This window comes from Pundamilia nyererei, unplaced genomic scaffold (genome assembly GCF_000239375.1).
Source record: "Pundamilia nyererei isolate P.nyererei 1_Seehausen unplaced genomic scaffold, PunNye1.0 scaffold00149, whole genome shotgun sequence".
NCBI lineage: Eukaryota > Metazoa > Chordata > Actinopteri > Cichliformes > Cichlidae > Pundamilia > Pundamilia nyererei.
Window position 1 is genome coordinate 767,254 of NW_005187550.1, and position 8,594 is coordinate 775,847.

The window sequence follows — 8,594 nt, forward strand, 5'->3', positions numbered from 1 at the left end:
CTGAGAGCACACAGTTGGAGGATGAAGACAATGAGTTTGTTTAGCTTAAACAGGATTTACAAGCCAAACAGACACACGCCAACGCCACTCACTCAGACACATACTATCTCTTTTCCCCGCTGCCTGCCGCCCCTCCCCGCCCCCTCCCTGTTTCGCCAACACAGACGCACAGAAACGCAGCCGAGACGGGCTCTCAGCGAGGATTTCATCAGCTGGAGGAAAAAAGTGAGGGTAATTGCTCGCGATGGTGAGAAGTCTTGAGTGCATGCAGCGGCGTTGGGGCGAATGGATGGATAGAGGGAACATTTTGTTCCTCCTGTGCGGGCTCCGACTCTCATATTGTTCCTGATGAGGCCGGGTGTCATTTATGATTCAAGGGCCCCCGCTCTCTCACGGCGGATGGGAACAGGACACGGCCATTGTGACGTCCTGTGCACTCGTTTCTCAAAGAACATTAAATCAAACATGTATGAGATGGTGACAGGGGTGGGCCGGCAACTTCTCCCTATTCGCTCTCCTCACCTTCTCTGCACTTTGTTTCGCTCTCGTCTCAGGGAGAGAGAGAGGAAAAAAAGAAAGCACTTAAGAGGACTGCGTCTCCCTGATGTTGGCAGAGCTCAAGAGCTGAAATGACGGCTCTTAAGAAAGAGGAGTTAAGCTGGTGTTTTGTCTATATTAAACCGATATCTGTCAACAAGGAAACAACTGACAGGCAAAGCAAGGACAACACGGAAAAATTATATCCCCGCTGTAGTTCCTCATAGTAACCAGAGCCTTTATTTACCTCAAATGCAGAAGGTAACAGGCCTTTATCTGAAGCAGGATTGCATTAGAGGCAGCATTTTATTTCTAATTCCCTCTGTTTGATCAGCGTAAGTGGTCACGATTAAACAAAGCCTCATTGCAATCCCATTTGCCATGTTAAAGCTCAATCTGTTAATACTATGGCGACTTAGTCTTGAGAGAAAACAAGGAAGCTAAACTCCACCTACCCACTGCACACATGGTATTAGTTCATTTCCGATCTAACATGAAAGTAAATAAAACCCAACGGGAGCAAACAGAGCAACTCATTCATGACAGCACGTGCAAAACATTTCACCTGATGTCCATAAACATCACCCGCATGCCCGCTCGGGCTCACGGCTACAGTCCTACACGGTCGTTAACGAAACAATGCTGCTCGCCACCGCCGCTCGAGGTTCGGTGCCTTGCTCGAAGACTCAGCATTAGTCATGCTGACTGTCCAGCCTACCTCAAGCAACTCAGGAGTTTAAAAGCAGTGGTCTCTTCAACCACAAACCCAAACCACAGCGTAAGGTTGGCAGCTTGAAGAACAGTGGTGACAGGCATGTGGAACTGAGGGTTTTTTTTAATCCCAGCGCCTCATGTTGGTCCACTTTTGGCTTTCTGCACTGAACTGATGTCATTGCACGCTGTCAGCAGGATGAGTTACAGCTGCTGTATGCTTCATTTTCTCTGAATTAGTTAGCCTGCAATTACCAGGCTTTAACTTGAAGGGAGCTTAACTGTAGACTTATGGGTAGAATTACAACAACATTTAGGAAGTAGTTAAGTGTCTGACAAGAGGGCACAACCTCAGCTCAAACTGAATATTTCAGGTTTTAACTCCCTCTAAGCTCTTATTCTCAGATTGAGTCTTTAAAAACGCTCTGAGGCAACACACGTTTTCCCTTATTAAAAAGACCAAAATAGGCACATTGAAAAACAAAAGGCTGGGTTTTTAGATGACAAGTAATGCCAAGTTTGAACCGCACTCAAGACACAGACAGCGAGAGAGAGACAGAGAGAGAAACAAGGCCTGACTTCTGCTCTGGACACGAGTGGGTGGGTTAGGGCTGCTGGTGAGACACCAGACTACAAGAATCTGTGTCAAGTTGAACAGGCAGCAAGTATTTCACAGTAGTCCTCGAACAACAGGAACAGTCAGATGAAATGTCAGGCTGTCAAAACATTGATTAGCGTTCGCCAGGTTTTTAAGCACTTAGCTGGCTGCAGCTGTGCCGACACACACAGCAAACAGCGGCAGAGATGGTGCAACTTGGTAAATTGCTGAGTAACAAAAAGCTAATTACTGAGACACAAGTAATTAGTTGTTTTCCTGCTACGTACTTCTAATCAGCATTACCTCACTGCTTTACCGAGGTACAATGACAGGGGGTAATGTTAACTCACTACCTTAATCTTTTCTGTGACTAATCAGCATGTGAGACTGAACAACTGCACAATTTAAGCATGCGTCGCAACTTTCTGCAGCCCAAACTATCAGAAAAGACAGATTGATACTAAAAAGATTTGGTTTCAAAGGATACATATTTCCCAATATTTTCCCCAATATTGGCTAATGCTGCAGCTTAAAGAGAATAATCTCCACATTCTGCCTCAGGATCAAACACGCTGTTGGATGCAAACTTAATTTTTCTTCCCGTTTTGCTGCAACTTCTAGCGGGGCCAGTGCATGTGTTGTATTTCTATCTGCTGAAAATTTCACCATTTTTCCAGTAAGATCGCCTTCACATTCTTGCACAGGCAGCCAAGCACTCCATTCTCAGAGAGCACGCCTGCAATTGTGTCCAGCACCATCTTAAATGACTTTGGAGACGAAGAAAAAAAGAAAAAGAAAAATTTGATTTCAAAGTGTGTATGCTGGAGCCTTTTAGCCTGTTTAGTGAATCAGACACTTCTGTCTTGTCTCTCAGTCTGGCTGGCTGGCTGGTTGCAGAGAGGCCCCATGAGGGACAACAGAAGGAAAGAAAACTCACACGAACACACACATACACAAACAGACACACTTCCAAGTTTCAAACAGTTGCAGATGGCTTTAATTCCTTGCCCTCTTTCTTTCACAATTTATCAGGTAACCTACTCTGAATGACTGTGCCGCCTTTTCATGCTTTGGTGAGATGACTTAATGCTCCTTTGTTTTGTCAGAAGAAGGGGGGCAAACAGCACTAATTAATGTGGTGCAGCTGACAAGTGTTGCTGCTGAAACAATTTCATTACATCACCAATTTAAATTACCCAGGAAGGAGACACTGGAGGGCGCACCCATCCAAAATCTGTTTATACACTTTCTGAGACATACAGGGAGTGGACACAATAATACGAACACCTGCAATCCAATGCAATACCCCAGTAATGAACCCAGTAACTGTTTTTAAGCCTGTAATATCAACTTTTATGCAAGGCTGTATCAGATTTCTTAGGAATCTGGTGCTTTTGGGCATTTAAAGCATGATGACATTATAACAGCAGTTAATTTGATCATCCGCTCCAATCACGCTCCCTTCAACTTCAACCTTACTAACAAGTAAAGGGCCCTTTTTGTCACCCTCTCTCAAAGTTCAGCTGTCCTGTAGCAGGGTGCACGGTAATGAAAGAGCAGCAGTCTCCACCTCCTCCTTCTCCTCCTCCTCCTCCAATCGTGAGCCCCCCTCTTCTCCACTCTGCCCAGACTGGCCTCACATCCAGACAGGAGGAATTTAACGGGGAGGGTCCACCAGACTTAAGGCAGAAGCCTGCACTGAGTCAAAGCTGCTCATCCACACTCCGCTGCAGCAGGGCTTGTAAATGTGGCAATGCTGTTCTCTATCGGAATAGTTTAATGTAGAGCAAGCCAGATGCACAGGCTAATACTGGACCATTACAGATGTGAGTGCACTGCAAGGCTCCAGTGCAGGCATACGGCTATTATAAATCACCTGAGCATTGTCTTAATTGTAATAGTCACACTGCAACACACAAATACATATTGTGCAAGTAAACTATCTATCAGAGTCCAGATTCACAAGGTGTCCCTGCAAAGGTCCCAAACGACCTAACACGTTAAGCCACTGATCTTTGAATGATCCCTGACTACATCCAGCAAACACAACTAGTGTTATCAGATAGCAATTACCACTGAAGCTGCATGACATGTGCCGTTCAGCAGAACAGAGCAGGGCAGCATATGGACATGCCTACTAATTGCATTACAACAGGTAGCGGATAATAGCCTTGAAGGGAGTCAACAAGCCCAGGCACACTGCTGACTGTTAGCTAAGTGACACACATTCTCAGTTTAGCATCAAACGAGCCATCAGCTGATCCACCGAGACGAGACATTCACCCACACACATACACACGCAGACCTGCAATCACTGACTTACTAGCGCATTCCTTTCTAGTGATTTTAAGAATAATGTACACACGCCTCACGAAATGATCCTACAGACCCAGTGACTTTGGACGTGTCGCTCCAGCGTAACTACACAGGTAGAGGGGATACGCGGCACAGTCTGGATATTACGCCGCGTAAACGAGCTCCGGCTCGGCTCTTAACGTGCACCCGCTGGCACGAGACTCTCAGCGGCTGCTAAAAGGTTTCCAGGAGGTCACCCTATTGTTAGCAGGTAGTATCTGTCCAGCGGGAGGCAAAACCACACACACGCACGCAAACACACGTTCAAAACCCCGCTGTGTAACACAAAAAATAACCAGGCGCGAAACTTACTTTGAGCTCGGACCCGAGCGGCAAAGCGGCGTATTGTGTCTCCAAACCGCGTGTTTACGATGCTCCCCTCGCTCACTTGCTTCCCTTCCACAAAGACGACGTGAGAGCTCCGAAGACGCTGTGACTGAGTGACTGAATCAACTATCGTAGAGCACGGCAAGTTGAAGTGTCAGATTACACTGGCTATTCAGTTACCAGAGAGAGCCGTGCTCGGCGGCCGGCGTGAAAACGTGACCTAGACTTTCCGCGGAAGGACACCCGGGTGTGAAGGTGTAAGTAGACGCTAACAGCCTGATAACGGCACGTTTCACACTGGAGCGGACTGCAGCCGGCAGCTCCGGCTATTGTCTGCTTTTGTGTCATTACAGCAGTGATGCTTCAGAGCTGCACTGTGTAACCGAGCCAGGAGTTAATTGCTAATTCAGCCATTGTGTGAGTTTAATAGCTGTTAGTAAAACATAATAGGAATATACATGAAAGGCAACACCGTAAGCTTATCTGAGATACAGATTTATTCACGTTATTATCAAAAAACGACTTAATTAACTAGCTAGTAATTATTATTGTTTTGTTGTTGTTAGTAGCAGTAGTGATGTGAACTCTATTAACTTTATTAGCCAATTTTTATTGTTCTTTTTCTTATTATTATATATTATAGTGTCTTTATAGTGTAGTGGTTTACACATTTGCTGAGAAAGCAAACAGTCCCTTGTTCAGTCTCAGAAAAAGACACAAATCCCTTTGGAGTTGTATCAGGAAGGGCATCGGGTGTAAAAATCTACCGAGTCGAACATCCAGTGTGGCCACCTGTGCATAAGGGAGAAAACAAATCTCTTAATAACTGTCTAGTTATTATTATTATCATTATGCTTTAAGGTTAAGTACAGGTCATGCCTCACACCACATCTTAAATCATCATTAAATCTGAGAAAGGATTTAAATTGAAGAAAAGTCAGCAAGACACTGTACTTATTGGTTATTTATTTGTTTGTTTTTTAAATCATTTCACTTTAGCTTCACTCAGGGGCAATTCTAGGTTCAGATTTTTAGGAGGCCTCAGCTCATTAGTTGGATGACCTATTGTAGTGTCTAAGATCAACCAGAGATTTCAATCCAATCCACCCCTTTTCGCCCGTTTCAGGGTGGAGCCTTTAGTTATCAAACCCGAGGCTAAGGCTCATTTGTTAAAGAAGTTAAAGAGGTATTTGTGGCAAAGCAGATAAGATGAGAAACACGCACAACATTATTTCAGTCTCTTAATCACATAGAGGCAGTCCACCAAATCATTAAGCACTTAAAGTAGCATTAATCAGTACAGACACTGGAAAATCACTCTACAACACCATAGACCTGTACATGAAGCAGGCTGGCAATAGAGTTGTTTTAAAATTGTTATTAAACTTTTTGAATTCATACAAACCCTCTGTTTATTATGCAGACTCAGCAGAGAGCATCATCTACCCGAATTTCACGAGTGGAGAAATGATTTGTAGTCAGTCACTTCAATGTAGTGGCAGCCATCCTGTTCGGGCCATGTTTAGAGTGGTATGAATCTTATAAAATGCTGTCATTCATATCAATATTTTCTGTCTAGAACCCCCACTGGCATTTTTAAGTGCACTACTAGAAAGCACGCAAAGCATCTGTGAAATGCATGAAAAACTACTAAAAATAATTGTAGTTTTTCCAGCTAACGTCACTATTTGCTCCTTCATTCTTCATGTTCTTGTACAACCTCTCTGTCCTTACTCTCCATCCTCTCTCTTTCCAAGAAACTAGGAAAAGATAAGATAAGATAAGATAACTCTTTATTGTCATTGCACAGTCATACATAGTACAATAGTACAATGAAATTGGAAAACTGTCCTACGTCGGCACTACATATAACACAACAGGACCCGATACGACACGTCACAACGCAACACAAACAACACAACACAGTATAATAACTTAGTAATAAAGAAGAAGAAGAAGTGTATTTGTATTGCACACTGTTATTATTGTACATTAATTGTTATTGCACCTTGTTATAAATATAAATATTATTATTGTTACTGTTTTTATCGTTGTTACCTCCCCCCCCCCAAAAAAAAGTCCAGGTAGGTAGCCAGTCAGGTCAGCTATTTGCATTGATCAGGGCTATTGCCCTGTTGTAAAAGCTGTCCTTGAGTCTATTTGTTCGGGACCTCAGCAGCCTGAACCTCCTGCCAGACGGCAGCAGCTTAAACACCCGGTGTCCTGGGTGTGTACCATCCCGTAGGATGCTGCGTGCCCTCTTGAGACAGCGAATATAATCTTATAATAATAATCACAAGAGCAAGTGGGGGATCCACAATGCACAACAGTACAGCACACTGCCGTGTTATGTGAAATCATCATTAATGAATGTGGACAAACGGAAGCTACGGCTTTATCATTTTTGTGAATTTGACCACTTGTCCATTCTCACCTGTTTCTTTTTGCTCTTTCTTTTTGCTGTCTTCATCCTGCTCTCTCAGTCTTTGTGCCGTCACCCAAAAGTTCAATGTTGCAGTCAATGAAAGACATAAAGTGATCCGTCAGTTCATAGCAATATTCAAACTGAATACAGGCTGCTGCTGCACATAGGTAAAATCATTTTGACCTGCTGTCACCTGGATCTGGATCTATACTGTAAACAAACACTGAAGTCCAATTCAACCAGAAAAGGAACAGAAGTTTTTTTTAACAAGCTAAAATAATAAAGTACAACAGCTCCTTGACTGACATCTAGCGATATACCAGCAAACTATGAGATCAGAAGGTTAAAATTAGCTAATAATCTCTAATGATTTAAGCTACGTTAACTAACGTTTTTGACGCTATTTTGAGAACAAATAAAAAATAGCAGACACTGTACAAGTCAAACCACTATCCATGCATTATCAGAACGGTTTTCATTTTGCTGTATTTCAGTTAAAGTGTGTTTTAAATCTGCATAACTGATTTGTGTCATTAAATTAGCTCTTCATCTTCTTTCTGCCGCAGCAATGAAAGTCTTATCTAGGCGATTAATGATAAACAACATTGCTGAAGCGGCAACACCTCTGTGTGAGCGCACTGTAACATCATCACATCAACAACACTGGACACTTCAATCTATCCTGTACTACTTTAGTCGACAAGTTAGGAAAACATAACCTTTGACGCTAATTCCAAAAACATATAGAAAAATATGTTATTATTAGCACTATTAATATAGCTATTATTAGGAGGTTCTCTGATGGGGTCGTTTAAACACTTGCTTATGGCTTTCCCTTGTTCATTTCTGCCCAACCTGCAGTTGCTTTATGACCCACCAGTGGGGCCACAGGTTGAGGACCTCTGATTTCTCCCAGTTAGCTAATTAATTAAACTTATATTAAGCAGTTACATGTGTATTATAAGTCAGCAAGACACAGTAAGAAACTACTGTTTAGTTGACCATATCTTTCTCTTGGGACCTGCCCCACAGTTAACAGGTAATCGGTCATGGACATTTTAGTTAAGCATATTAGTTAATTAATTATTATAAGTTTCATGTGTATTAAAATATATTTATTGAAGTGTTATTTACGATGAGCAAAAACCAGCCTTAATGAACAATTATTATGTTATTATTATTATTATTATTATTATTAAACATAAAGCATTATCCCAGTCACAGCAGTTCCAGCAGAACATTAGATATTGTTTGAAGTAATAAACAACATTAAACTGCAGAAACACGTTTTTATTTATTTATTATTATTTGTTTATATTTGAACGTTTCATTAACAACTTCCCATGTGTGAAGCCTATGTTCCGTCTGCACTCCGCTCCAGCAGTTGTGCAGGCCGGGCTCCAGGTTTTGCAGACGGCCGGTCTCTGGTGGAAGCCTCAGAATAACAAAGACATGTTTGAGAGCAGCGGCAGGCTGGGCTGAGCGGTGACGTCAAGGAACAATGTCTCTCCTCCCGACACGCACACGCGCGCACGGCAGCACGCAAGCTCTTCCCCTCTCTTCCTACTCTGGCGAGGCTGAACTGCCCAGAGGGAGGGCCGGTCAGCTCGTGGTGCATCAGATAGAATCACTCACTCCTCA

At 43.0% G+C, this 8,594-nt stretch overlaps 1 protein-coding gene across 4 annotated transcripts in view; it reads right to left on the minus strand.

Annotated features, from left to right (window-relative positions):
* Positions 1–4,718, minus strand: part of zmiz1a (zinc finger, MIZ-type containing 1a) — a 107,840-nt gene extending 103,122 nt beyond the window's left edge. For 3 of the 4 annotated variants that reach the window (XM_005744763.2, XM_005744766.2, XM_005744762.2), the window contains exon 1: positions 4,514–4,718. The gene's annotated coding sequence lies outside the window, so the exon portion shown is untranslated. The remainder of the gene's footprint in view (positions 1–4,513) is intronic. The other variant, XM_005744764.2, reaches the window with a different exon arrangement.
* Positions 4,719–8,594: the final 3,876 nt, after the last annotated feature.